Source organism: Symsagittifera roscoffensis, chromosome 6 (genome assembly GCF_963678635.1).
Source record: "Symsagittifera roscoffensis chromosome 6, txSymRosc1.1, whole genome shotgun sequence".
In the NCBI taxonomy this organism is placed as follows: Eukaryota; Metazoa; Xenacoelomorpha; order Acoela; family Convolutidae; genus Symsagittifera; species Symsagittifera roscoffensis.
In genome coordinates, this window is record NC_087067.1 from 32,363,913 (window position 1) to 32,391,575 (window position 27,663).

The 27,663-nt window shown below is 38.7% G+C and overlaps 12 non-coding genes and 3 pseudogenes across 12 annotated transcripts; all 15 read left to right on the plus strand.

The window, feature by feature from the left end:
• The first annotated feature begins 1,192 nt into the window (after window positions 1-1,192).
• LOC134849614 (U2 spliceosomal RNA) lies at window positions 1,193-1,383 on the plus strand. Its single transcript, XR_010163629.1, has one exon. It is a non-coding gene; the product is annotated as a U2 spliceosomal RNA (small nuclear RNA).
• A 1,249-nt stretch (window positions 1,384-2,632) lies between these two features.
• On the plus strand, window positions 2,633-2,823 carry LOC134849656 (U2 spliceosomal RNA). The gene has a single exon (XR_010163669.1). It is a non-coding gene; the product is annotated as a U2 spliceosomal RNA (small nuclear RNA).
• Window positions 2,824-4,082: 1,259 nt separating this feature from the next.
• On the plus strand, window positions 4,083-4,273 carry LOC134849740 (U2 spliceosomal RNA). The gene has a single exon (XR_010163749.1). It is a non-coding gene; the product is annotated as a U2 spliceosomal RNA (small nuclear RNA).
• Window positions 4,274-5,531: 1,258 nt separating this feature from the next.
• LOC134849648 (U2 spliceosomal RNA) lies at window positions 5,532-5,722 on the plus strand. The gene has a single exon (XR_010163662.1). It is a non-coding gene; the product is annotated as a U2 spliceosomal RNA (small nuclear RNA).
• A 1,256-nt stretch (window positions 5,723-6,978) lies between these two features.
• Window positions 6,979-7,103, plus strand: LOC134849784 (U2 spliceosomal RNA; annotated as a pseudogene).
• Window positions 7,104-8,142: 1,039 nt separating this feature from the next.
• On the plus strand, window positions 8,143-8,333 carry LOC134849594 (U2 spliceosomal RNA). The gene has a single exon (XR_010163610.1). It is a non-coding gene; the product is annotated as a U2 spliceosomal RNA (small nuclear RNA).
• Window positions 8,334-9,591: 1,258 nt separating this feature from the next.
• LOC134849761 (U2 spliceosomal RNA) lies at window positions 9,592-9,782 on the plus strand. Its single transcript, XR_010163768.1, has one exon. It is a non-coding gene; the product is annotated as a U2 spliceosomal RNA (small nuclear RNA).
• A 6,814-nt stretch (window positions 9,783-16,596) lies between these two features.
• Window positions 16,597-16,759, plus strand: LOC134849775 (U2 spliceosomal RNA; annotated as a pseudogene).
• Window positions 16,760-18,015: 1,256 nt separating this feature from the next.
• On the plus strand, window positions 18,016-18,206 carry LOC134849277 (U2 spliceosomal RNA). The gene has a single exon (XR_010163303.1). It is a non-coding gene; the product is annotated as a U2 spliceosomal RNA (small nuclear RNA).
• Window positions 18,207-19,456: 1,250 nt separating this feature from the next.
• LOC134849274 (U2 spliceosomal RNA) lies at window positions 19,457-19,647 on the plus strand. Its single transcript, XR_010163300.1, has one exon. It is a non-coding gene; the product is annotated as a U2 spliceosomal RNA (small nuclear RNA).
• Window positions 19,648-21,267: 1,620 nt separating this feature from the next.
• On the plus strand, window positions 21,268-21,458 carry LOC134849442 (U2 spliceosomal RNA). Its single transcript, XR_010163460.1, has one exon. It is a non-coding gene; the product is annotated as a U2 spliceosomal RNA (small nuclear RNA).
• Window positions 21,459-22,709: 1,251 nt separating this feature from the next.
• Window positions 22,710-22,900, plus strand: LOC134849514 (U2 spliceosomal RNA). The gene has a single exon (XR_010163531.1). It is a non-coding gene; the product is annotated as a U2 spliceosomal RNA (small nuclear RNA).
• A 1,255-nt stretch (window positions 22,901-24,155) lies between these two features.
• LOC134849769 (U2 spliceosomal RNA) lies at window positions 24,156-24,327 on the plus strand (annotated as a pseudogene).
• Window positions 24,328-25,577: 1,250 nt separating this feature from the next.
• On the plus strand, window positions 25,578-25,768 carry LOC134849747 (U2 spliceosomal RNA). Its single transcript, XR_010163754.1, has one exon. It is a non-coding gene; the product is annotated as a U2 spliceosomal RNA (small nuclear RNA).
• A 1,257-nt stretch (window positions 25,769-27,025) lies between these two features.
• LOC134849534 (U2 spliceosomal RNA) lies at window positions 27,026-27,216 on the plus strand. The gene has a single exon (XR_010163551.1). It is a non-coding gene; the product is annotated as a U2 spliceosomal RNA (small nuclear RNA).
• Window positions 27,217-27,663: the final 447 nt, after the last annotated feature.

Sequence of the window (27,663 nt, forward strand, 5' to 3'; positions counted from 1 at the left end):
TGAGCCTGGTGAATTGCGCGAACGGCCATAACTTGCCCAAAAAACTTAGGTCTTCCAAATTTTTCTATTTCTATCGTAAGACCATCGTCAAATCTTGGGGGACTGCGAAAATGAACCAATTTTGTCGAACCAGTTCAAAGTTATGAGTTCTTGAAACCTCGGTGATGCCAAAAAGTTAAGCCTAATCGAGCGTGGTGCAAAAAAGGAAAATTTAAAAATTTTTGTTCTTTTCTGTCTAAATTTTATTTTTTCAATATTGTATCACAATTTTGGACTCAGAAAAATTCCAACGAGCCCAAAACGACTTCTGCAGCTTCAGTGTTCGTGGAGTAATCATCAGTTGAATTTTTGGGGGGAGCTGAAATTCGGCCATTTTGGAAGAAAATCGACCTGAAAGCTAACTTTTAAGATAGTGCATTTTTTTTCTGGCATTTTTCATAAAATGGGGTGCTCTCTGCTGTCGCAGAGTGCATTCAAAGAAAACTTATCAAATAGATTTGAATACTTACCTATTTAATAAGTTTATCACAACAATTAGGCTAAAAGCATCTATCAGTATCCTGGCTGGTATTCCACCATATGCCACTAACGTTGAGTGAGCGGCTATCATGCCATAGATGGTCATCTAAGACACCCTGTACACGCTCCGTAGGTTTTGACCAGCCGATTTGGCCTTAAAACTCATTGGGCCAAAAAAATTCTGAAAATTGTCAATTTTTCAAATTTTGTTTGAATTGCATAAACTATAACGTGAGCGTGCAAAATTTTACATGGTATGAGAGCATATTTCTACTCTCGCGCGAGGGCGAGTGTTTTAAAAGTAATGTACAGAGTTATATGCTAGTCAGGATATAAATGGAAGCGGAATTACTCAAATGCCTAAGGCAGAACCGCAGATTCTGTCTTTGTCCACATCGTTAAGCCCATGTCGTATGTAACGGCACAAACGCAGATGGTTATAATGTAGTCTACTGTACTCTTACGATAAATTTACTAGCCAGCAGGGGAGTTTTGTTAGGGCGAAGTGTCATTATGGCTACCTCTTTTCAACTTTCCCCCTTGACCTTTCATAAGTTGGTCCGGGAGCAACCCAGCTCTCAACCCAGTCGGATAAATATAAATTTTTATGATGCGAGCTGTTTTTTCATTGTTGTGTTCAAGGCATGTACCAAAATTAGGAAAAGGTTTAGCTATCGCTTCTCGGCCTTTTGGCTAAGATCATGTGTAGTATCTGTTCTTGTCAGCTTAATATCTGGCATGCTGGGCATTGCCTGGCACCAATATTAAACTGATTTTTACTTCCCGAGTTAACACCGAAGATTGCTTCAGTTGACTCACGGATTGTCCCGTTCTTACACTACCATCGGGAGCAGTCCACCTGAAAATTCTGAACCTGCAAATTACCTTAATAGAGTGAAGATGTCAGTATGAAGAGTCTAATTGAGCCTGGTGAATTGCGCGAACGGCCATAACTTGCCCAAAAAACTTAGGATTCCAAATTTTTCTATTTCTATCGTAAGACCATCGTCAAATCTTGGGGGACTGCGAAAATGAACCAATTTTGTCGAACCAGTTCAAAGTTATGAGTTCTTGAAACCTCGGTGATGCCAAAAAGTTAAGCCTAATCGAGCGTGGTGCAAAAAAGGAAAATTTAAAAGTTTTTGTTCTTTTCTGTCTAAATTTTATTTTTTCAATATTGTATCACAATTTTGGACTCAGAAAAATTCCAACGAGCCCAAAACGACTTCTGCAGCTTCAGTGTTCGTGGAGTAATCATCAGTTGAATTTTTGGGGGGAGCTGAAATTCGGCCATTTTGGAAGAAATTCGACCTGAAAGCTAACTTTTAAGATAGTGCATTTTTTTTCTGGCATTTTTCATAAAATGGGGTGCTCTCTGCTGTCGCAGAGTGCATTCAAAGAAAACTTATCAAATAGATTTGAATACTTACCTATTTAATAAGTTTATCACAACAATTAGGCTAAAAGCATCTATCAGTATCCTGGCTGGTATTCCACCATATGCCACTAACGTTGAGTGAGCGGCTATCATGCCATAGATGGTCATCTAAGACACCCTGTACACGCTCCGTAGGTTTTGACCAGCCGATTTGGCCTTAAAACTCATTGGGCCAAAAAAATTCTGAAAATTGTCAATTTTTCAAATTTTGTTTGAATTGCATAAACTATAACGTGAGCGTGCAAAATTTTACATGGTATGAGAGCATATTTCTATTCTCGCGCGAGGGCGAGTGTTTTAAAAGTAATGTACAGAGTTATATGCTAGTCAGGATATAAATGGAAGCGGAATTACTCAAATGCCTAAGGCAGAACCGCAGATTCTGTCTTTGTCCACATCGTTAAGCCCATGTCGTATGTAACGGCACAAACGCAGATGGTTATAATGTAGTCTACTGTACTCTAACGATAGATTTACTAGCCAGCAGGGGAGTTTTGTTAGGGCGAAGTGTCATTATGGCTACCTCTTTTCAACTTTCCCCCTTGACCTTTCATAAGTTGGTCCGGGAGCAACCCAGCTCTCAACCCAGTCGGATAAATATAAATTTTTATGATGCGAGCTGTTTTTTCATTGTTGTGTTCAAGGCATCTACCAAAATTAGGAAAAGGTTTAGTTATCGCTTCTCGGCCTTTTGGCTAAGATCATGTTTAGTATCTGTTCTTGCCAGCCTAATATCTGGCATGCTGGGCATTGCCTGGCACCAATATTAAACTGATTTTTACTTCCCGAGTTGACATCGAAGCTTGCTTCAGTTGACTCACGGATTGTCCCGGTCTTACATTACAATTGGGAGCAGTCCACCAGAAAATTCTGAACCCGCACTATGCAATTTACCTTAACAGAGTGAAGATGTCAGTATGAAGAATCTAATTGAGCATGGTGAATTGCGCGAACGGCCATAACTTGCCCAAAGAACTTAGGACTTCCAAATTTTTCTATTTCTATTGTAAGACCATTGTCAAATCATGGGGGACTGCGAAAATGAACCAATTTTGTCGAACGAGTTCAAAGTTTGAGTTCTTGAAAGCTCGGTGATGCCAAAAAGTTAAGCCTAATCGAGCGTGGTGCAAAAAACGAAAATTTCAAAATTTTTGTTTTTTTTTTCTGTCTAAATTTTATTTTTCAATATTGTATCACAATTTTGGACTCAGAAAAATTCCAACGAGCCCAAAACAACTTCTGTAGCTTCAGTGTTCGTGGAGTAATCATCAGTTGAAATTTTGGGGGGAGCTGAAATTCGGCCATTTTGGAAGAAAATCGACCTAAAAGCTAACTTTTCAGTTAGTGCAGTTTTTTTTCTTGCATTTTTCATAAAATGGGGTGCTCTCTACTGTCGCAGAGTGCTTTCAAAGAAAATTTATCAAATAGATTTGAATACTTACCTATTTAATAAGTTTGTCGCAACAATTAGGCTAAAAGCATCTATCAGTATCCTGGCTGGTATTTCACCATATGCCACCAACGTTGAGTGAGCGGCTATCATGCCATAGATGGTCATCTAAGACACCCTGTACACGCTCCGTAGGTTTTGACCAGCCGATTTGGCCATAAAACTCATTGGGCCAAAAAAATTCGGAAAATTGTCAATTTTTCAAATTTTGTTTGAATTGCATAAATTATAACGTGAGCGTGCAAAGTTTTACATGGTATAAGAGCATATTTCTACTCTCGCGCGAGGGCGAGTGTTTTAAAAGTAATGTACATAGTTATATGCTAGTCAGGATATAAATGGAAGCGGAATTACTCAAATGCCTAAGGCAGAACCGCAGATTCTGTCTTTGTCCACATCGTTAAGCCCATGTCGTATGTAACGGCACAAACGCAGATGGTTATAATGTAGTCTACTGTACTCTTAAGATAGATTTACTAGTCAGCAGGGGAGTTTTGTTAGGGCGAAGTGTCATTATGGCTACCTCTTTTCAATTTTCCCCCTTGACCTTTCATAAGTTGGTCCGGGAGCAACCCAGCTCTCAACCCAGTCGGATAAATATAAATTTTTATGATGCGAGCTGTTTTTTCATTGTTGTGTTCAAGGCATGTACCAAAACTAGGAAAAAGTTTAGTTATCGCTTCTCGGCCTTTTGGCTAAGATCATGTGTAGTATCTGGTCTTGCCAGCTTAATATCTGGCATGCTGGGCATTGCCTGGCACCAATATTAAACTGATTTTTACTTCCCGAGTTGACATCGAAGCTTGCTTCAGTTGACTCACTGATTGTCCCGGTCTTACACTACCGTCGATAGCAGTCCACCTGAAAATTCTGAACCCGCACTATGCAATTTACCTTAACAGAGTGAAGATGTCAGTATGAAGAGTCTAATTGAGCCTGGTGAACTGCGCGAACGGCCATAACTTGCCCAAAAAACTTAGGACTTCCAAATTTTTCTATTTCTATCGTAAGACCATCGTCAAATCTTGGGGGACTGCGAAAATGAACCAATTTTGTCGAACGAGTTCAAAGTTATGAGTTCTTGAAAGCTTGGTGATGCCAAAAAGTTAAGCCTAATCGAGCGTGGTGCAAAACAACGAAAATTTCAAAATTTTTGTTCTTTTCTGTCTAAATTTTATTTTTCAAAATTGTATCACAATTTTGGACTCAGAAAAATTCCAACGAGCCTAAAACGACTTCTGTAGCTTCAGTGTTCGTGGAGTAATCATCAGTTGAAATTTTGGGGGGAGCTGAAATTCGGCCATTTTGGAAGAAAATCGACCTAAAAGCTAACTTTTCAGTTAGTGCAGTTTTTTTTCTTGCATTTTTCATAAAATGGGGTGCTCTCTGCTGTCGCAGAGTGCATTCAAAGAAAACTTATCAAATAGATTTGAATACTTACCTATTTAATAAGTTTATCACAACAATTAGGCTAAAAGCATCTATCAGTATCCTGGCTGGTATTCCACCATATGCCACTAACGTTGAGTGAGCGGCTATCATGCCATAGATGGTCATCTAAGACACCCTGTACACGCTCCGTAGGTTTTGACCAGCCGATTTGGCCATAAAACTCATTGGGCCAAAAAAATTCTGAAAATTGTCAATTTTTCAAATTTTGTTTGAATTGCATAAATTATAACGTGAGCGTGCAAAATTTTACATGGTATAAGAGCATATTTCTACTCTCGCGCAAGGGCGTGTGTTTTAAAAGTAATGTACATAGTTATATGCTAGTCAGGATATAAATGGAAGCGGAATTACTCAAATGCCTAAGGCAGAACCGCAGATTCTGTCTTTGTCCACATCGTTAAGCCCATGTCGTATGTAACGGCACAAACGCAGATGGTTATAATGTAGTCTACTGTACTCTTACGATAGATTTACTAGCCAGCAGGGGAGTTTTGTTAGGGCGAAGTGTCATTATGGCTACCTCTTTTCAACTTTCCCCCTTGACCTTTCATAAGTTGGTCCGGGAGCAACCCAGCTCTCAACCCAGTCGGATAAATATAATTTTTTATGATGCGAGCTGTTTTTTCATTGTTGTGTTCAAGGCATCTACCAAAATTAGGAAAAGGTTTAGTTATCGCTTCTCGGCCTTTTGGCTAAGATCATGTGTAGTATCTGTTTTTATCAGCTTAATATCTGGCATGCTGGGCATTGCCTGGCACCAATATTAAACTGATTTTTACTTCCCGAGTTGACATCGAAGCTTGCTTCAGTTGACTCACGGATTGTCCCGGTCTTACACTTCCATCGGGAGCAGTCCACCTGAAAATTCTGAACCCGCACTATGCAATTTACCTTAACAGAGTGTAGATGTCAGTATGAAGAGTCTAATTGAGCCTGGTGAATTGCGCGAACGGCCATAACTTGCCCAAAAAACTTAGTACTTCCAATTTTTTCTATTTCTATCGTAAGACCATTGTCAAATCTTGTGGGACTGCGAAAATGAACCAATTTTGTCGAACGAGTTCAAAGTTATGAGTTCTTGAAAGCTCGGTGATGCCAAAAAGTTAAGCCTAATCGAGCGTGTTGCAAAAAACGAAAATTTCAAAATTTTTGTTCTTTTCTGACTAAATTTTTTTTCAATATTGTATCACAATTTTGGACTCAGAAAAATTCCAACGAGCCCAAAACGACTTCTGTAGCTTCAGTGTTCGTGGAGTAATCATCAGTTGAAATTTTGGGGGGAGCTGAAATTCGGCCATTTTGGAAGAAAATCGACCTAAAAGCTAACTTTTCAGTTAGTGCAGTTTTTTTTCTTGCATTTTTCATAAAAATTGGGTGCTCTCTGCTGTCGCAGAGTGCATTCAATGAAAACTTATCAAATAGATTTGAATACTTACCTAGTTAATAAGTTTATCACAACAATTGGGCTAAAAGCATCTATCAGTATCCTGGCTGGTATTCCACCATATGCCACCAATGTTGAGTGAGCGGCTGTCAAGCCACAGATGGTCATCTAAGACACCCTGTACAGGCTCCGTAGGTTTTGACCAGCCGATTTGGCCATAAAATTCATTGGGCCAAAAAAATTCTGAAAATTGTCAATTTTTCAAATTTTGTTTGAATTGCATAAATTATAACGTGAGCGTGCAAAGTTTTACATGGTATAAGAGCATATTTCTACTCTCGCGCGAGGGCGAGTGTTTTAAAAGTAATGTACATAGTTATATGCTAGTCAGGATATAAATGGAAGCGGAATTACTCAAATGCCTAAGGCAGAACCGCAGATTCTGTCTTTGTCCACATCGTTAAGCCCATGTCGTATGTAACGGCACAAACGCAGATGGTTATAATGTAGTCTACTGTACTCTTACGATAGATTTACTAGCCAGCAGGGGAGTTTTGTTAGGGCGAAGTGTCATTATGGCTACCTCTTTTCAACTTTCCCCCTTGACCTTTCATAAGTTGGTCCGGGAGCAACCCAGCTCTCAACCCAGTCGGATAAATATAATTTTTTATGATGCGAGCTGTTTTTTCATTGTTATGTTCAAGGCATGTACCAAAATTAGGAAAAGGTTTAGTTATCGCTTCTCGGCCTTTTGGCTAAGATCATGTGTAGTATCTGTTCTTGTCAGCTTAATATCTGGCATGCTGGGCATTGCCTGGCACCAATATTAAACTGATTTTTACTTCCCGAGTTGATCCCAAAAAGTTCGGTGATGCCAAAAAGTTAAGCCTAATCGAGCGTGGTGCAAACAACGAAAATTTCAAAATTTTTGTTCTTTTCTGACTAATTTTTTTTTTCAATATTGTATCACAATTTTGGACTCAGAAAAATTCCAACGAGCCCAAAACGACTTCTGTAGCTTCAGTGTTCGTGGAGTAATCATCAGTTGAAATTTTGGGGGGAGCTGAAATTCGGCCATTTTGGAAGAAAATCGACCTAAAAGCTAACTTTTCAGTTAGTGCAGTTTTTTTTCTTGCATTTTTCAAAAAAATTGGGTGCTCTCTGCTGTCGCAGAGTGCATTCAATGAAAACTTATCAAATAGATTTGAATACTTACCTAATTAATAAGTTTATCACAACAATTAGGCTAAAAGCATCTATCAGTATCCTGGCTGGTATTCCACCATATGCCACCAATGTTGAGTGAGCGGCTATCAAGCCACAGATGGTCATCTAAGACACCCTGTACAGGCTCCGTAGGTTTTGACCAGCCGATTTGGCCATAAAACTCATTGGGCCAAAAAAATTCTGAAAATTGTCAATTTTTCAAATTTTGTTTGAATTGCATAAATTATAACGTGAGCGTGCAAAATTTTACATGGTATAAGAGCATATTTCTACTCTCGCGCGAGGGCGAGTGTTTTAAAAGTAATGTACATAGTTATATGCTAGTCAGGATATAAATGGAAGCGGAATTACTCAAATGCCTAAGGCAGAACCGCAGATTCTGTCTTTGTCCACATCGTTAAGCCCATGTCCTATGTAACGGCACAAACGCAGATGGTTATAATGTAGTCTACTGTACTCTTACGATAGATTTACTAGCCAGCAGGGGAGTTTTGTTAGGGCGAAGTGTCATTATGGCTACCTCTTTTCAACTTTCCCCCTTGACCTTTCATAAGTTGGTCCGGGAGCAACCCAGCTCTCAACCCAGTCGGATAAATATAAATTTTTATGATGCGAGCTGTTTTTTCATTGTTGTGTTCAAGGCATGTACCAAAATTAGGAAAAGGTTTAGTTATCGCTTCTCGGCCTTTTGGCTAAGATCATGTGTAGTATCTGTTCTTGTCAGCTTAATATCTGGCATGCTGGGCATTGCCTGGCACCAATATTAAACTGATTTTTACTTCCCGAGTTGACATCGAAGCTTGCTTCAGTTGACTGACGGATTGTCCCGGTCTTACACTACCATCGGGAGCAGTCCACCTGAAAATTCTGAACCCGCACTATGCAATTTACCTTAACAGAGTGAAGATGTCAGTATGAAGAGTCTAATTGAGCCTGGTGAATTGCGCGAACGGCCATAACTTGCCCAAAAAACTTAGGACTTCCAAATTTTTCTATTTCTATCGTAAGGCCATCGTCAAATCTTGGGGGACTGCGAAAATGAACCAATTTTGTCGAACCAGTTCAAAGTTATGAGTTCTTGAAAGCTCGGTGATGCCAAAAAGTTAAGCCTAATCGAGCGTGGTGCAAAAAACGAAAATTTCAAAATTTTTGTTCTTTTCTGTCAAAATTTTATTTTTTCAATATTGTATCACAATTTTGGACTCAAAACAATTCCAACGAGCCCAAAACGACTTCTTTAGCTTCAGTGTTCGTGGAGTAATCATCAGTTGAAATTTTGAGGGGAGCTGAAATTCGGCCATTTTGGAAGAAAATCGACCTAAAAGCTAACTTTTCAGTTAGTGCAGTTTTTTTTCTGGCATTTTTCATAAAATGTGGTGCTCTCTGCTGTCGCAGTGTGCATTCAAAGAAAACTTATCAAATAGATTTGAATACTTACCTTTTTAATAAGTTTATCACAACAATTAGGCTAAAAGCATCTATCAGTATCCTGGCTGGTATCCGACCATATGCCACTAACGTTGAGTGAGCGGCTATCATGCCACAGATGGTCATCTAAGACACCCTGTACACGCTCCGTAGATTTTGACCAGCCGATTTGGCCATAAAACTCATTGGGCCAAAAAAATTCTGAAAATTGTCAATTTTTCAAATTTTGTTTGAATTGCATAAATTATAACGTGAGCGCGCAAAATTTTACATGGTATAAAAGCATATTTCTACTCTCGCGCGAGGGCGAGTGTTTTAAAAGTAATGTACATAGTTATATGCTAGTCAGGATATAAATGGAAGCGGAATTACTCAAATGCCTAAGGCAGAACCGCAGATTCTGTCTTTGTCCACATCGTTAAGCCCATGTCGTATGTAACGGCACAAACGCAGATAGTTATAATATAGTCTTCTGTACTCTTACGATAGATTTACTAGCCAGCAGGGGAGTTTTGTTAGGGCGAAGTGTCATTATGGCTACCTCTTTTCAACTTTCCCCCTTGACCTTCCATAAGTTGGTCCGGGAGCAACCCAGCTCTCAACCCAGTCGGATAAATATAAAATTTTATGATGCGAGCTGTTTTTTCATTGTTGTGTTCAAGGCATGTACCAAAATTAGGAAAAGGTTTAGGTATCGCTTCTCGGCCTTTTGGCTAAGATCATGTGTAGTATCTGTTCTTGTCAGCTTGATATCTGGCATGCTGGGCATAGCTTGGCACCAATATTAAACTGATTTTTACTTCCCGAGTTGACACCGAAGCTTGCTTCAGTTGACTCACGGATTGTCCCGGTCTTACACTACCATCGTGAAAATTCTGAACCTGCAAATTACCTTAATAGAGTGAAGATGTCAGTATGAAGAGTCTAATTGAGCCTGGTGAATTGCGCGAACGGCCATAACTTGCCCAAAAAACTTAAGACTTCCAAATTTTTTTATTTCTATCGTAAGACCATCGTCAAATCTTGGGGGACTGAGAAAATGAACCAATTTCGTCGAACCAGTTCAAAGTTATGAGTTCTTGAAAGCTCGGTGATGCCAAAAAGTTAAGCCTAATCGAGCGTGGTGCAAAAAACGAAAATTTCAAAATTTTTTTTGTTCTTTTTGGTCTAAATTTTATTTTTTTTTAATTTTGTATCACAATTTTGAACTCAGAACAATTCCAACGAGCCCAAAACGACTTCTGTAGCTTCAGTGTTCGTGGAGTAATCATCAGTTGAAATTTTGGGGGGAGCTGAAATTCGGCCATTTTGGAAGAAAAACGACCTAAAAGCTAACTCTTCAGTTAGTGCAGTTTTTTTTCTTGCATTTTTCAAAAAATGGGGTGCTCTCTGCTGTCGCAGAGTGCATTCAAAGAAAAGTTATCAAATAGAATTGAATACTTACCTATTTAATAAGTTTACCACAACAATTAGGCTTTCAAATAATTTATTAAAGATTGTAATTACAAATTACAAAAAGGGAAAGCAATTAGTTACACATAATTAGTTACAGTTAGCAGAGAAAAAATATGACATCAAATGTAATATAATACACCATGAAGATAATCATTTTATGGAATGGAACCAAGTTTTTTGATATATTCAGATGTATCTTGACACCATGATGATATCAGCTTAGCTACAATGTATTTCATGCCTATTACAGTTTCTTCAACAAGCAGATCTTTTATTGAATTGAATTTAAGTTTTTCTTTAAAAGTAAAGCAGTTTTCACAAGCGAAAAACAAATGTTGCATGGTTTCGAACTCTCTTTCACAAGAGTAACAAAGTGGGTGGTCCACTAAATTTTTAATCCATTTCCTGGGCTTATCCAGATAACTGTTTAGGAAAAATAAGTAGAGAATGTTTTTATCTAGAAGGGTGAACTTTTTGTGTTTCCATATTTTGGTTAAAAATTGAAAAATCAAAGATTTGTCTGATAGATTAAGATCCGGGTAGAAATTCGCAATTTTTCTAGCTATAACTTTCGTTTTATAATTTGGAAGCATCAGCTCTGCATAAAGAATAGATATGTTCATCTTCATTGGATCAATCACTTTTCCATTTTGGACTAGCTTGAAACTATCTCGAGCAAACTCGAGGATGAAAATGTTCTTTTTAATTAAGAAATTTTTGAAGGATCTAAAAATTTTAGATTTTTTGAAGTAGATCACTTCTTTGTTGCTACCCAAGGTACTAAGTAGGGATACCATGTCAAAAATTTTTGCAGCCGCAATAAAAAAATTTAAATTTTTGAAGCCAGTGCCTCCATTATTGAATGGAAGGTATAAGATCTGCTTGTTGATTGAATGTTTTCCTCCAAGCCATACACTGTTAATCAATTTCATTTCTAACCTATCAATGAAAGTTTTTGTCAACTCCAAGTGCCTCATCACATATACAAGTCTTGAGGTCACAAAAGTCTCAATATCCAGGCTTCGCGCCCGGAGAGTCATACATTTTAAGCTGAATTTAGCTGAACTATTGATCGTTTCTTCCAATATCTTGATTTTTATTTTCAATGAATCATTCAAGCTTAAGCGTATGCCTAATAATTTAAGGGCTGATACTTTCTTCAAATGTTTAGGCACGAAACCTAAACTCAGAACGTTGGTTTTATTGACATTTATAGCAAGTTTTGATACCAAATTGAACTTATTGATTTCATCAAGTAAATTTCCGATACAAGCGCGTTTAATGAAAACACTAATATCATCGGCGTAGGCCACAATTTTAAGTACTTGGTTGGATTTGATAGATTTATTGTAGCGTATGGCTTGGAGTAAAAGTTCCATTCCTAAAATGAACAAAAGCGCCGAAAGAGGGCATCCTTGTTTAATCCCATTGTCGACTCTAATTGATCGTGATAGGTAAGCCACCTATTTCTATCATCGCTTTGGTATCAGTTTATATGATGGATATCAAAGAAGTTATGATTTCTGGACAGCCTATGGCTGTTAAAACGTTCAAAATGTAATCACGGTCCATACGATCAAAAGCCTTACTGAACTCGATGGCTACCACACAATTAGATTTTCCGAGTTTTTCTTGAGCTAATCTAGCCCTAATTATGGCTGTATGAATACTGCGCTTTGGCAAATAAGCAAGTTGATGTTTGCGTATTAGATTATTTGAAGGGTCTCTTAAACGAGATGCCAGAACATGGGAAAGAATTTTGAGATCAGTGTTAAGGAGGCTTATTGGTCGGAATTCGTCCACATTTAAACTGTTTTCAATTTTTGGGATGAGTTTTATTATTGAAATGAGAAACGACCTAGGTGCCGCTTTATTGTAGCACATCGAGTTAAATAATTCAGCGAGCAACGGAGCGAAAAAATTTGAGTGGCTTTTATACAAGTCTGAAGTAAGACCATCAGATCCAGGTGCGCTATTTTTACTTAATTTATTTATAGCTTGCTTCACTTCCTCTTCACCTATTGGCGAATTATTAAACATTTTGGTAATTTTCTTTATTCGTTTTGAATTTCGCAGCTTGAAAACATTCAAAAGCTCCTCCCTAGGTGCGTAGTTGGCGTCAGCAACCGTTTTTTTATAGTAAATATTGGAGTAAAAGCTCGAGAATTCGTTCAAAATTTCATCAATGTCATTGGAAATTTCACCACTTTTCAGCTTTATTTGCTTAATACTTTTATTAACTTTGAAGTAACTTAGCAGTGATTTAAGCGCACCCGAATCACCATGGTTGAGGTCCAAATAAAATCCACGAATGGACTTAAATTTGGTCCTCAAGTCCATCTCATCTCTGAGAGAAGAGAAAGGACAGTTGGCCTGTCTAGAGGCCAACTGGGGCTGTCTGGTTGTCTCTGAATTGATAGAAAGTATATCTGCAGGCGTACTACTTTGTATGTAGGGTGCGTTATCTTTATTCAATTGTCTATGGCCATTAATGCATAAAAAACGCAACCAGTCACGAAGTCTGGCTTTAAATTTTTTTGTATGTCCCTGATAATGGCAGTTTCAGAGACTCATCAGACAGCCCCTGGAGTGTTTCTACCAGTTCTGATGGCTTATTGTGCTCTCTAACTACGTTATAATTCAATTTCCAGTAACTTTGGCCATTTACATGCATCAAATCTTGAAAATTTGAAAAACATGCATGTAATGCATTATGGTCGCTATAATTTGTGTATAATGTAGTCAAGGTCGTTATTTCGTCAATTTTATTGCTAAAAATGTAGTCTAGACGCGATTCGGATTTTGATTTTTGGTCAAAATGGGTGGGATACATTTTGTTCCAGACCTTGAAAAGGTCAAAGCATCCAATTGATTCGAAAATGTTGCAAATTATGTGATATCTTTGAACCCGCCGGTCACTACGATGTAATGCAAGATTGCATAATTCAGAACTTGATCGGCTGTTAAAATCACCCCCAAACAAAAAACTATATATCTCTTCGTTGCTCGGCTAATTTGTTAGCCAGGCCAGTAAGGACTGAGTAGTCCTTGCTGAGGGGATTGATATATATAGAGCAGTAAATGCTGCCAGATTCTGACTCTTTCAGAGCCAAAGCCATCTGGCTTTGGTAAAAACTCTGAATTTTCCATTTATTGGGAAATAATAAAAGTAAAACTCCTGAAATATTATGGCTGCATGGCTGGATTAGATAATTCAATTTATAGCTGGTCAAAATGGCCTTATGCTTTGAGCTTAATACATACATTTTTGTTTCTTGTAACGCTATAACGTAGTCATGATGTAATTTCCCCCCATGTTTTGGCTTATTCAGATCAACCAGGATGCCTAGAAGTTTGAGGTGGTTACCTAGATCTCTACAGTTTAATGTATAAAAGCACGTCATGACTATATTATAAGTCTGTTGGAAATAATTTTGCATGCGAATTTGAATATTTAAAGATAGCCGGTTTCATGATGTTATTCGGGGTTCTATGATTAAAGACCCGATGGGGTTTTAAAATCACCACCACCAAAATCAACGTTTCTCCCCGTTGCCTATCATGCTCTCTAGCTAGGGCAGTAAGGAATGAAAAGTCCTTACTGTGGGGATTGATGCAAATATAGCAGTAAATACTGCCAGATTCTGACTTTATCAAATCCGAAACTTTTCGGATTTGGTAAAATCTCTGAAAAAATGATTGGAATAAAGTATACAGTTCATGATTGATCAAAATGGCGTTTTCCTTTAAACTTAAAACATACAGTTTTGATTCTGGAAATGCTATAACGTAGTCATGTCGTAGTTTTCTTTCAAAATTTGGCTTACTGAGGTCAATATAGATGCAATTCATACTGATGTGGTCCTTATAACCTCTAGGACGTTCTGAAAATAGGCACGTCTTGACTAAGTTATAAATGTTTCCTATGTAATTCGCATGCAAAATTACTAATTTTGTTTTAGCCGTTATTACGATGTAAGTCAAGGTTAGATGTACCAGTACGTGATGTCTTGCATTGCCCATCCCCAAGAAATTTCTCTCGTCTCTCCGGTGTCCAGTCAAACAATTGATTAGACCACCAAGGTCTGAAAAGGCCTTGCTGAGGACATTGACATACCTATTGCAGCAAACGTTGCAAGATTCAAAAATTTTAAAGATCAAAGCAATTTGACTTTCAAAAAACTTGTCAAAATTCCAATTAAGGGTAAAAAATGTAGCCAATAGTACTGAACTATGCAAACTGTCTGTCTGGAGTTTAAAGCCCCGACCTCTATTAGAGGAAAAGACTGTTTTTTTAGAGGTTAGAACGTCTAGTTTTTTAAATTTTAGACCTAAAATGTAGTGTTTATGCGACGTTTTCCCACGTTCTGGCTTTCCTATTGGAACAAGGATGCCTAGAGGTTTCAGCTTCTCAGTGAAACCGCTGCTCTTTAGAAATATAAAGCAAAACATTATGAAAAAGTTATGTATGAGAAGTTTTTAGACTGTTCGATACCTGTTGTTCTCTTTTTTGCAGTTTTGATGGAGTCTGCTTCTCCGCGTCTGGGCTGCTGTGTCGTCTCTGCGATTTCTGGCGGCTGAACGCCCCACTCCTTCTGAGGCTACTGCGCGCCTTCATCACATGCCAGTCCTCCTCATCCATTCGGCCCTCAGAAGCCGGAGTCCCATCAGCAGAATTGCTTATGGCCAAATCAGATGTCGTCTGGTTGACCTCTGGTGGTTGTTGTCTCCTGATCCGACACCAGGAATCATCATGACCAATATAAGGCTTCTTCTCTTCCTTGCAGAGACTGCAGGAATGAATTGACGGGACATGCGCGTTGAAGGGTAGATCGAGCCATTTGAATGGCCGAGTTTTGACAGCGTTGAACGACCACTGCCTCAGGTCAGTTTCAGCGCTCTCATTGGGGATTATGGTAACGGCCGAAGCTTTACCATTGAAGAAGCTCCCCTGTCCACACTTCTCGCGTTGACGCGTAACTTCTCCCTCCACATGAACTTTTGGGGGGAGCTGCAGGGCTTCGAGGACTGCCTCATCGTCACAAAGCCCGGGCACCTGGTTCATGCGTAGCATGGCCGTCTTTGGAAACCCGGTTGGATCGTATCTCCAGAAGTGGTCTCCAGTGTGGAAGATAGTCTTGTCAAGGAGCTGCAGTCCTTCTGTCTTCATGGTGGTCAGGTCATCCTCCGCCTCAGTTGGAGCGATAACGATTAAAGAATGTAATCTTTTTTCTTTGACAGTAGAGAAAGCTTTGGAGATGGTAATTTGATCTCGATGATGGGGTTTAAAGGAGGACAAGATGTCAACAATGGTTTTTTTTTGAGGCAGCGTCAAAACTAGCATTAGACTTGAAGTGTTCTTTTGTAAAGGGAGGAATGATGGTCATTTTTAAGAATGAAGTGACTTTAGTATGAGGTCTTGCAATGCCCTCAGCGAGAACTTCAGAGAAAGAAGGCGACTGGCTATCAGCCATGTCCAAAAATAGGTAATGTGAGGAAAACAATGCAAAGTTTTCTTCAGTTGGATTTCAGTAACAAAATAAAAAGTAATTTTGATATTATCACGCGCCAAATTATCACAACAATTAGGCTAAAAGCATCTATCAGTATCCTGGCTGGTATTCCACCATATGCCACCAACGTTGAGTGAGCGGCTATCATGCCATAGATGGTCATCTAAGACACCCTGTACACGCTCCGTAGGTTTTGATCAGCCGATTTGGCCATAAAACTCATTGGGCTACAAAAATTCTGAAAATTGTCAATTTTTCAAATTTTGTTTGAATTGCATAAATTATAACGTGAGCGTGCAAAAATTTACATGGTATAAGAGCATATTTCTACTCTCGCGCGAGGGCGAGTGTTTTAAAAGTAATTTACATAGTTATATGCTAGTCAGGATATAAATGGAAGCGGAATTACTCAAATGCCTAAGGCAGAACCGCAGATTCTGTCTTTGTCGACATCGTTAAGCCCATGTCGTAAGTAACGGCACAAACGCAGATGGCTATAACGTAGTCTACTGTACTCTTACGATAGATTTATTAGCCAGCAGGGGAGTTTTGTTAGGGCGAAGTGTCATTATGGCTACCTCTTTTCAAATTTCCCCCTTGACCTTTCATAAGTTGGTCCGGGAGCAACCCAGCTCTCAACCCAGTCGGATAAATATAAATTTTTATGATGCGAGCTGTTTTTTCATTGTTGTGTTCAAGGCATGTACCAAAATTAGGAAAAGGTTTAGTTATCGCTTCTCGGCCTTTTGGCTAAGATCATGTGTAGTATCTGTTCTTGTCAGCTTAATATCTGGCATGCTGATTTTTACATCCCGAGTTAACACCGAAGCATGCTTCAGTTGACTCACGGATTGTCCCGGTCTTACACTACCATCGGGATCAGTCCACCTGAAATTTCTGAACCCGCACTAAGCAATTTACCTTAACAGAGTGAAGATGTCAGTATGAAGAGTCTAATTGAGCCTGGTGAATTGCGCGAACGGCCATAACTTGCCCAAAAAATTAAAGACTTCCAAATTTTTCTATTTCTTTCGTAAGACCATCGTCAAATCTTGGGGGACTGAGAAAATGAACCAATTTCGTCGAACCAGTGCAAAATTATGAGTTCTTGAAAGCTCGGTGATGCCAAAAAGTTAAGCCTAATCGAGTGTGGTGCAAAAAACGAAAATTTCAAAATTTTTGTTCTTTTCTGTCTAAATTTTATTTTTTCAATTTTGTATCACAATTTTGGACTTAGAACAACTCCAACGAGCCTAAAACGACTTCTGTAGCTTCAGTGTTCGTGGAGTAATCATCAGTTGAAATTTTGGGGGGAGCTGAAATTCGGCCATTTTGGAAGAAAATCGACCTAAAAGCTAATTCTTAAGTTAGTGCAATTTTTTTCTTGCATTTTTCATAAAATGGGGTGCTCTCTGTTGTCGCAGAGTGCATTCAAAGAAACTTATCAAATAGATTTGAAAACTTACCTATTTAATAAGTTTATCACAACAATTAGGTTAAAAGCATCTATCAGTATCCTGGCTGGTATTCGACCATATGCCACTAACGTTGAGTGAGCGGCTATCATGCCATAGATGGTCATCTAAGACACCCTGTACACGCTCCGTAGGTTTTGACCAGCCGATTTGGCCATAAAACTCATTGGGCCAAAAAAATTCTGAAAATTGTCAATTTTTCAAATTTTGTTTGAATTGCATAAATTATAACGTGAGCGTGCAAAATTTTACATGGTATAAGAGCATATTTCTACTCTCGCGCGAGAGCGAGTGTTTTAAAAGTAATGTACATAGTTATATGCTAGTCAGGATATAAATGGAAGCGGAATTACTCAAATGCCTAAGGCAGAACCGCAGATTCTGTCTTTGTCCACATCGTTAAGCCCATGTCGTATGTAACGGCACAAATGCAGATGGTTATAATGTAGTCTACTGTACTCTTACGATAAATTTACTAGCCAGCAGGGGAGTTTTGTTAGGGCGAAGTGTCATTATGGCTACCTCTTTTCAACTTTCCCCCTTGACCTTTCATAAGTTGGTCCGGGAGCAACCCAGCTCTCAACCCAGTCGGATAAATATAAATTTTTATGATGCGAGCTGTTTTTTCATTGTTGTGTTCAAATAATGTACCAAAATTAGGAAAAGGTTTAGCTATCGCTTCTCGGCCTTTTGGCTAAGATCATGTGTAGTATCTGTTCTTGTCAGCTTAATATCTGGCATGCTGGGCATAGCCTGGCACCAATATTAAACTGATTTTTACTTCCCGAGTTAACACCGAAGCTTGCTTCAGTTGACTCACGGATTGTCCCGATCTTACACTACCATCGGGAGCAGTCCACCTGAAAATTCTGAACCTGCAAATTACCTTAATAGAGTGAAGATGTCAGTATGAAGAGTCTAATTGAGCCTGGTGAATTGCGCGAACGGCCATAACTTGCCCAAAAAACTTAAGACTTCCAAATTTTTCTATTTCTATCGTAAGACCATCGTCAAATCTTGGGGGACTGAGAAAATGAACCAATTTCGTCGAACCAGTTCAAAGTTATGAGTTCTTGAAAGCTCGGTGATGCCAAAAAGTTAAGCCTAATCGAGCGTGGTGCAAAAAACGAAAATTTCAAAATTTTTGTTCTTTTCTGTCTAAATTTTATTTTTTCAATATCGTATCACAATTTTGGACTCAGAAAAATTCCAACGAGCCCAAAACGACTTCTTTAGCTTCAGTGTTCGTGGAGTAATCATCAGTTGAAATTTTGGGGGGAGCTGAAATTCGGCCATTTTGGAAGAAAATCGACCTAAAAGCTAACTTTTAAGTTAGTGCAATTTTTTTCTTGCATTTTTCATAAAATGGGGTGCTCTCTGTTGTCGCAGAGTGCATTCAAAGAAACTTATCAAATAGATTTGAAAACTTACCTATTTAATAAGTTTATCACAACAATTAGGCTAAAAGCATCTATCAGTATCCTGGCTGGTATTCGACCATATGCCACTAACGTTGAGTGAGCGGCTATCATGCCATAGATGGTCATCTAAGACACCCTGTACACGCTCCGTAGGTTTTGACCAGCCGATTTGGCCATAAAACTCATTGGGCCAAAAAAATTCTGAAAATTGTCAATTTTTCAAATTTTGTTTGAATTGCATAAATTATAACGTGAGCGTGCAAAATTTTACATGGTATAAGAGCATATTTCTACTCTCGCGCGAGAGCGAGTGTTTTAAAAGTAATGTACATAGTTATATGCTAGTCAGGATATAAATGGAAGCGGAATTACTCAAATGCCTAAGGCAGAACCGCAGATTCTGTCTTTGTCCACATCGTTAAGCCCATGTCGTATGTAACGGCACAAATGCAGATGGTTATAATGTAGTCTACTGTACTCTTACGATAAATTTACTAGCCAGCAGGGGAGTTTTGTTAGGGCGAAGTGTCATTATGGCTACCTTATTTTCAACTTTCCCCCTTGACCTTTCATAAGTTGGTCCGGGAGCAACCCAGCTCTCAACCCAGTCGGATAAATATAAATTTTTATGATGCGAGCTGTTTTTTCATTGTTGTGTTCAAATAATGTACCAAAATTAGGAAAAGGTTTAGCTATCGCTTCTCGGCCTTTTGGCTAAGATCATGTGTAGTATCTGTTCTTGTCAGCTTAATATCTGGCATGCTGGGCATAGCCTGGCACCAATATTAAACTGATTTTTACTTCCCGAGTTAACACTGAAGCTTGCTTCAGTTGACTCACGGATTGTCCCGATTTTACACTACCATCGGGAGCAGTCCACCTGAAAATTCTGAACCTGCAAATTACCTTAATAGAGTGAAGATGTCAGTATGAAGAGTCTAATTGAGCCTGGTGAATTGCGCGAACGGCCATAACTTGCCCAAAAAACTTAAGACTTCCAAATTTTTCTATTTCTATCGTAAGACCATCGTCAAATCTTGGGGGACTGAGAAAATGAACCAATTTCGTCGAACCAGTTCAAAGTTATGAGTTCTTGAAAGCTCGGTGATGCCAAAAAGTTAAGCCTAATCGAGCGTGGTGCAAAAAACGAAAATTTCAAAATTTTTGTTCTTTTCTGTCTAAATTTTATTTTTTCAATATCGTATCACAATTTTGGACTCAGAACAATTCCAACGAGCGCAAAACGACTTCTTTAGCTTCAGTGTTCGTGGAGTAATCATCAGTTGAAATTTTGGGGGGAGCTGAAATTCGGCCATTTTGGAAGAAAATTGACCTAAAATCTAACTTTTAAGTTAGTGCAATTTTTTTCTTGCATTTTCTTATTTCTATCGTAAGACCATCGTCAAATCTTGGGGGAAAGAGAAAATGAACCAGTTTCGTCGAACCAGTTCAAAGTTATGAGTTCTTGAAAGCTCGGTGATGCCAAAAAGTTAAGCCTAATCGAGCGTGGTGCAAAAAAAGAAAATTTCAAAATTTTTGTTCTTTTCTGTCTAAATTTTGTTTTTTCAATATCGTATCACAATTTTGGACTCAGAACAATTCCAACGAGCCCAAAACGACTTCTTTAGCTTCAGTGTTCGTGGAGTAATCATCAGTTGAAATTTTGGGGGGAGCTGAAATTCGGCCAGTTTGGAAGAAAATCGACCTAAAAGCTAACTTTTAAGTTAGTGCAATTTTTTTCTTGCATTTTTCATAAAATGGGGTGCTCTCTGTTGTCGCAGAGTGCATTCAAAGAAACTTATCAAATAGATTTGAAAACTAACCTATTTAATAAGTTTATCACAACAATTAGGCTAAAAGCATCTATCAGTATCCTGGCTGGTATTCGACCATATGCCACTAACGTTGAGTGAGCGGCTATCATGCCATAGATGGTCATCTAAGACACCCTGTACACGCTCCGAAGGTTTTGACCAGCCGATTTGGCCATAAAACTCATTGGGCCAAAAAAGTTCTGAAAATTGTCAATTTTTCAAATTTTGTTTGAATTGCATAAATTATAACGTGAGCGTGCAAAATTTTACATGGTATAAGAGCATATTTCTACTCTCGCGCAAGGGCGAGTGTTTTAAAAGTAATGTACATAGTTATATGCTAGTCAGGATATAAATGGAAGCGGAATTACTCAAATGCCTAAGGCAGAACCGCAGATTCTGTCTTTGTCCACATCGTTAAGCCCATGTCGTATGTAACGGCACAAACGCAGATGGTTATAATGTAGTATACTGTACTCTTACGATAGATTTACTAGCCAGCAGGGGAGTTTTGTTAGGGCGAAGTATCATTATGGCTACCTCTTTTCAACTTTCCCCCTTGACCTTTCATAAGTTGGTCTTGGAGCAACCCAGCTCTCAACCCAGTCGGATAAATATAAATTTTTATGATGCGAGCTGTTTTTTCATTGTTGTGTTCAAGGCATGTACCAAAATTAGAAAAGGTTTAGCTATCGCTTCTCGGCCTTTTGGCTAAGATCATGTGTAGTATCTGTTCTTGTCAGCTTAATATCTGGCATGCTGGGCATAGCCTGGCACCAATATTAAACTGATTTTTACTTCCCGAGTTAACACCGAAGCTTGCTTCAGTTGACTCACGGATTGTCTCGGTCTTACACTACCATCGGGAGCAGTCCACCTGAAAATTCTGAACCTGCAAATTACCTTAATAGAGTGAAGATGTCAGTATGAAGAGTCTAATTGAGCCTGGTGAATTGCGCGAACGGCCATAACTTGCCCAAAAAACTTTAGACTCCCAAATTTTTCTATTTATATCGAAAGACCATCGTCAAATCTTGGGGGTCTGAGAAAATGAACCAATTTCGTCGAACCAGTTCAAAGTTATGAGTTCTTGAAAGCTCGTTAATGCCAACAAGTTAAGCCTAATCGAGCGTGGTGCAAAAAAGGAAAAAATTCAAAATTTTTGTTATTTTCTGTCTAAATTTTATTTTTTCAATATCGTATCACAATTTTGGACTCAGAACAATTCCAACGAGCCCAAAACGACTTCTTTAGCTTCAGTGTTCGTGGAGTAATCATCAGTTGAAATTTTGGGGGGAGTTGAAATTCGGCCATTTTGGAAGAAAATCGACCTAAAAGCTAACTTTTAAGTTAGTGCAATTTTTTTCTTGCACTTCTCATAAAATGGGGTGCTCTCTGTTGTCGCAGAGTGCATTCAAAGAAAACTTATCAAATAGATTTGAATACTTACCTTTTTAATAAGTTTATCACAACAATTAGGCTAAAAGCATCTATCAGTATCCTGGCTGGTATCCGACCATATGCCACTAACGTTGAGTGAGCGGCTATCATGCCATAGATGGTCATCTAAGACACCCTGTACACGCTCCGTAGGTTTTGACCAGCCGATTTGGCCATAAAACTCATTGGGCCAAAAAAATTCTGAAAATTGTCAATTTTTCAAATTTTGTTTGAATTGCATAAATTATAACGTGAGCGTGCAAAATTTTACATGGTATAAGAGCATATTTCTATTCTCGCTCGAGGGCGAGTGTTTTAAAAGTAATGTACATAGTTATATGCTAGTCAGGATATAAATGGAAGCGGAATTACTCAAATGCCTAAGGCAGAACCGCAGATTCTGTCTTTGTCCACATCGTTAAGCCCATGTCGTATGTAACGGCACAAACGCAGATGGTTATAATGTAGTCTACTGTACTCTTACGATAAATTTACTAGCCAGCAGGGGAGTTTTGTTAGGGCGAAGTGTCATTATGGCTGCCTCTTCTCAAATTCCCCCCTTGACCTTTCATAAGTTGGTCCGGGAGCAACCCAGCTCTCAACCCAGTCGGATAAACATAAATTTTTATGATGCGAGCTGTTTTTTCATTGTTGTGTTCAAGGCATCTACCAAAATTAGGAAAAGGTTTAGTTATTGCTTCTCGGCCTTTTGGCTAAGATCATGTGTAGTATCTGTTCTTGTCAGCTTAATATCTGGCATGCTGGGCATAGCCTGGCACCAATATTAAACTGATTTTTACATCCCGAGTTAACACCGAAGCTTGCTTCAGTTGACTCACGGATTGTTCCGGTCTTACACTACCATCGGCATCAGTCCACCTGAAAATTCTGAACCCGCACTATGCAATTTACCTTAACAGAGTGAAGATGTCAGTATGAAGAGTCTAATTGAGCCTGGTGAATTGCGCGAACGGCCATAACTTGCCCAAAAAACTTAATACTTCCAAATTTTTCTATTTCTATCGTAAGACCATCGTCAAATCTTGGGGGTCTGAGAAAATGAACCAATTTCGTCGAACCAGTTCAAAGTTATGAGTTCTTGAAAGCTCGGTAATGCCAACAAGTTAAGCCTAATCGAGCGTGGTGCAAAAAAGGAAAAAATTCAAAATTTTTGTTATTTTCTGTTTAAATTTTATTTTTTCAATATCGTATCACAATTTTGGACTCAGAACAATTCCAACGAGCCCAAAACGACTTCTTTAGCTTCAGTGTTCGTGGAGTAATCATCAGTTGAAATTTTGGGGGGAGTTGAAATTCGGCCATTTTGGAAGAAAATCGACCTAAAAGCTAACTTTTAAGTTAGTGCAATTTTTTTCTTGCATTTTTCATAAAATGGGGTGCTCTCTGTTGTCGCAGAGTGCATTCAAAGAAACTTATCAAAAAGATTTGAAAACTTACCTATTTAATAAGTTTATCACAACAATTAGGCTAAAAGCATCTATCAGTATCCTGGCTGGTATTCGACCATATGTCACTAACGTTGAGTGAGCGGCTATCATGCCATAGATGGTCATCTAAGACACCCTGTACACGCTCCGTAGGTTTTGACCAGCCGATTTGGCCATAAAACTCATTGGGCCAAAATAGTCTGAAAATTGTCAATTTTTCAAATTTTGTTTGAATTGCATAAATTATAACGTGAGCGTGCAAAATTTTACATGGTATAAGAGCATATTTCTACTCTCGCGCGAGGGCGAGTGTTTTAAAAGTAATGTACATGGTTATATGCTAGTCAGGATATAAATGGAAGCGGAATTACTCAAATGCCTAAGGCAGAACCGCAGATTCTGTCTTTGTCCACATCGTTAAGCCCATGTCGTATGTAACGGCACAAACGCAGATGGTTATAATGTAGTCTACTGTACTCTTACGATAGATTTACTAGCCAGCAGGGGAGTTTTGTTAGGGCGAACTGTCATTATGGCTACCTCTTTTCAACTTTCCCCCTTGACCTTTCATAAGTTGGTCCGGGAGCAACCCAGCTCTCAACCCAGTCGGATAAATATAAATTTTTATGATGCGAGCTGTTTTTTCATTGTTGTGTTCAAGGCATGTACCAAAATTAGAAAAGGTTTAGCTATCGCTTCTCGGCCTTTTGGCTAAGATCATGTGTAGTATCGGTTCTTGTCAGCTTAATATCTGGCACCAATATTAAACTGATTTTTACTTCCCGAGGTAACACCGAAGCTTGCTTCAGTTGACTCACGGATTGTCCCGGTCTTACACTACCATCGGGAGCAGTCCACCTGAAAATTCTGAACCTGCAAATTACCTTAATAGAGTGAAGATGTCAGTATGAAGAGTATAATTGAGCCTGGTGAATTGCGCGAACGGCCATAACTTGCCCAAAAAACTTAAGACTCCCAAACTTTTCTATTTCTATCGTAAGACCATCGTCAAATCTTGGGGGTCTGAGAAAATGAACCAATTTCGTCGAACCAGTTCAAAGTTATGAGTTCTTGAAAGCTCGGTGATGCCAAAAAGTTAAGCCTAATCGAGCGTGGTGCAAAAAACGAAAAATTCAAAATTTTTGTTCTTTTCTGTCTAAATTTTATTTTTTCAATATCGTATCACAATTTTGGACTCAGAACAATTCCAACGAGCCCAAAACGACTTCTTTTGCTTCAGTGTTCGTGGAGTAATCATCAGTTGAAATTTTGGGGGGAGTTGAAATTCGGCCATTTTGGAAGAAAATCGACCTAAAAGCTAACTTTTAAGTTAGTGCAATTTTTTTCTTGCATTTTTCATAAAATGGGGTGCTCTCTGTTGTCGCAGAGTGCATTCAAAGAAAACTTATCAACTAGATTTGAATACTTACCTTTTTAATAAGTTTATCACAACAATTAGGCTAAAAGCATCTATCAGTATCCTGGCTGGTATCCGACCATATGCCACTAACGTTGAGTGAGCGGCTATCATGCCATAGATGGTCATCTAAGACACCCTGTACACGCTCCGTAGGTTTTGACCAGCCGATTTGGCCATAAAACTCATTGGGCCAAAAAAATTCTGAAAATTGTCAATTTTTCAAATTTTGTTTGAATTGCATAAATTATAACGTGAGCGTGCAAAATTTTACATGGTATAAGAGCATATTTCTATTCTCGCGCGAGGGCGAGTGTTTTAAAAGTAATGTACATAGTTATATGCTAGTCAGGATATAAATGGAAGCGGAATTACTCAAATGCCTAAGGCAGAACCGCAGATTCTGTCTTTGTCCACATCGTTAAGCCCATGTCGTATGTAACGGCACAAACGCAGATGGTTATAATGTAGTCTACTGTACTCTTACGATAGATTTACTAGCCAGCAGGGGAGTTTTGTTAGGGCGAAGTGTCATTATGGCTACCTCTTTTCAAATTTCCCCCTTGACCTTTCATAAGTTGGTCCGGGAGCAACCCAGCTCTCAACCCAGTCGTATAAATATAAATTTTTATGATGCGAGCTGTTTTTTCATTGTTGTGTTCAAGGCATCTACCAAAATTAGGAAAAGGTTTAGTTATTGCTTCTCGGCCTTTTGGCTAAGATCATGTGTAGTATCTGTTCTTGTCAGCTTAATATCTGGCATGCTGCGCATAGCCTGGCACCAATATTAAACTGATTTTTACATACCAGGTTAACACCGAAGCTTGCTTCAGTTGACTCACGGATTGTTCCGGTCTTACACTACCATCGGCATCAGTCTACCTGAAAATTCTGAACCCGCACTATGCAATTTACCATATCAGAGTGAAGATGTCAGTATGAAGAGTCTAATTGAGCCTGGTGAAATGCGCGAACGGCCATAAGTTGCCCAAAAAACTTAAGACTTCCAAATTTTTCTATTTCTATCGTAAGACCATTGTCAAATCTTGGGGGACTGAGAAAATGAACCAATTTCGTCGAACCAGTTCAAAGTTATGAGTACTTGAAAGCTCGGTGATGCCAAAAAGTTAAGCCTAATCGAGCGTGGTGCAAAAAACGAAAATTTCAAAATTTTTGTTCTTTTCTGTCTAAATTTTTTTTTTCAATATTGTATCACAATTTTGGACTCAGAACAACTCCAACGAGCCCAAAACGACTTCTGTAGCTTCAGTGTTCGTGGAGTAATCATCAGTTGAAATTTTGGGGTGAGCTGAAATTCGGCCATTTTGGAAGAAAATCGACCTAAAAGCTAATTTTTAAGTTAGTGCAATTTTTTTTCTTGCATTTTTCATAAAATGGGGTGCTCTCTGCTGTCGCAGAGTGCATTCAAAGAAATTCTATCAAATAGATTTGAATACTTACCTATTTAATAAGTATATCACAACAATTAGGCTTAAAGCATCTATCAGTATCCTGGCTGGTATTCGACCATATGCCACTAACGTTGAGTGAGCGGCTATCATGCCATAGATGGTCATCTAAGACACCCTGTACACGCTCCGTAGGTTTTGACCAGCCGATTTCGCCATAAAACTCATTGGGCCAAAAAAATTCTGAAAATTGTCAGTTTTTCAAATTTTGTTTGAAATGCATAAATTATAACGTGAGCGTGCAAAATTTTACATGGTATAAGAGCATATTTCTACTCTCGCGCGAGTGCAAGTGTTTTAAAAGTAATGTACATAGTTATATGCTAGTCAGGATATAAATGGAAGCGGAATTACTCAAATGCCTAAGGCAGAACCGCAGATTCTGTCTTTGTCCACATCGTTAAGCCCATGTCGTATGTAACGGCACAAACGCAGATGGTTATAATGTAGTCTACTGTACTCTTACGATAGATTTACTAGCCAGCAGGGGAGTTTTGTTAGGGCGAAGTGTCGTTATGGCTACCTCTTTTCAACTTTCCCCCTTGACCTTTCATAAGTTGGTCCGGGAGCAACCCAGCTCTCAACACAGTCGGATAAAAATAAATTTTTATGATGCGAGCTGTTTTTTCATTGTTGTGTTCAAGGCATGTACCAAAATTAGGAAAAGGTTTAGTTATCGCTTCTCGGCCTTTTGGCTAAGATCATGTGTAGTATCTGTTCTTGTCAGCTTAATATCTGGCATGCTGGGCATAGCCTGGCACCAATATTAAACTGATTTTTACTTCCCGAGTTAACACCGAAGCTTGCTTCAGTTGACTCACGGATTGTCCCGGTCTTACACTACCATCGGCATCAGTCCACCTGAAAATTCTGAACCCGCACTATGCAATTTACTTTATCAGAGTGAAGATGTCAGTATGAAGAGTCTAATTGAGCCTGGTGAATTGCGCGAACGGCCATAAGTTGCCCAAAAAACATAAGACTTCCAAATTTTTCTGTTTCTATCGTAAGACCATCGTCAAATCTTGGGGGACTGAGAAAATGAACCAATTTCGTCGAACCAGTTCAAAGTTATGAGTTCTTGAAAGCTCGGTGATGCCAAAAAGTTAAGCCTAATCGAGCGTGGTGCAAAAAACGAAAATTTCAAAATTTTTGTTCTTTTCTGTCTAAATTTTATTTTTTCAATATTGTATCACAATTTTGGACTCAGAACAACTCCAACGAGCCCAAAACGACTTCTGTAGCTTCAGTGTTCGTGGAGTAATCATCAGTTGAAATTTTGGGGGGGAGCTGAAATTCGGCCATTTTGGAAG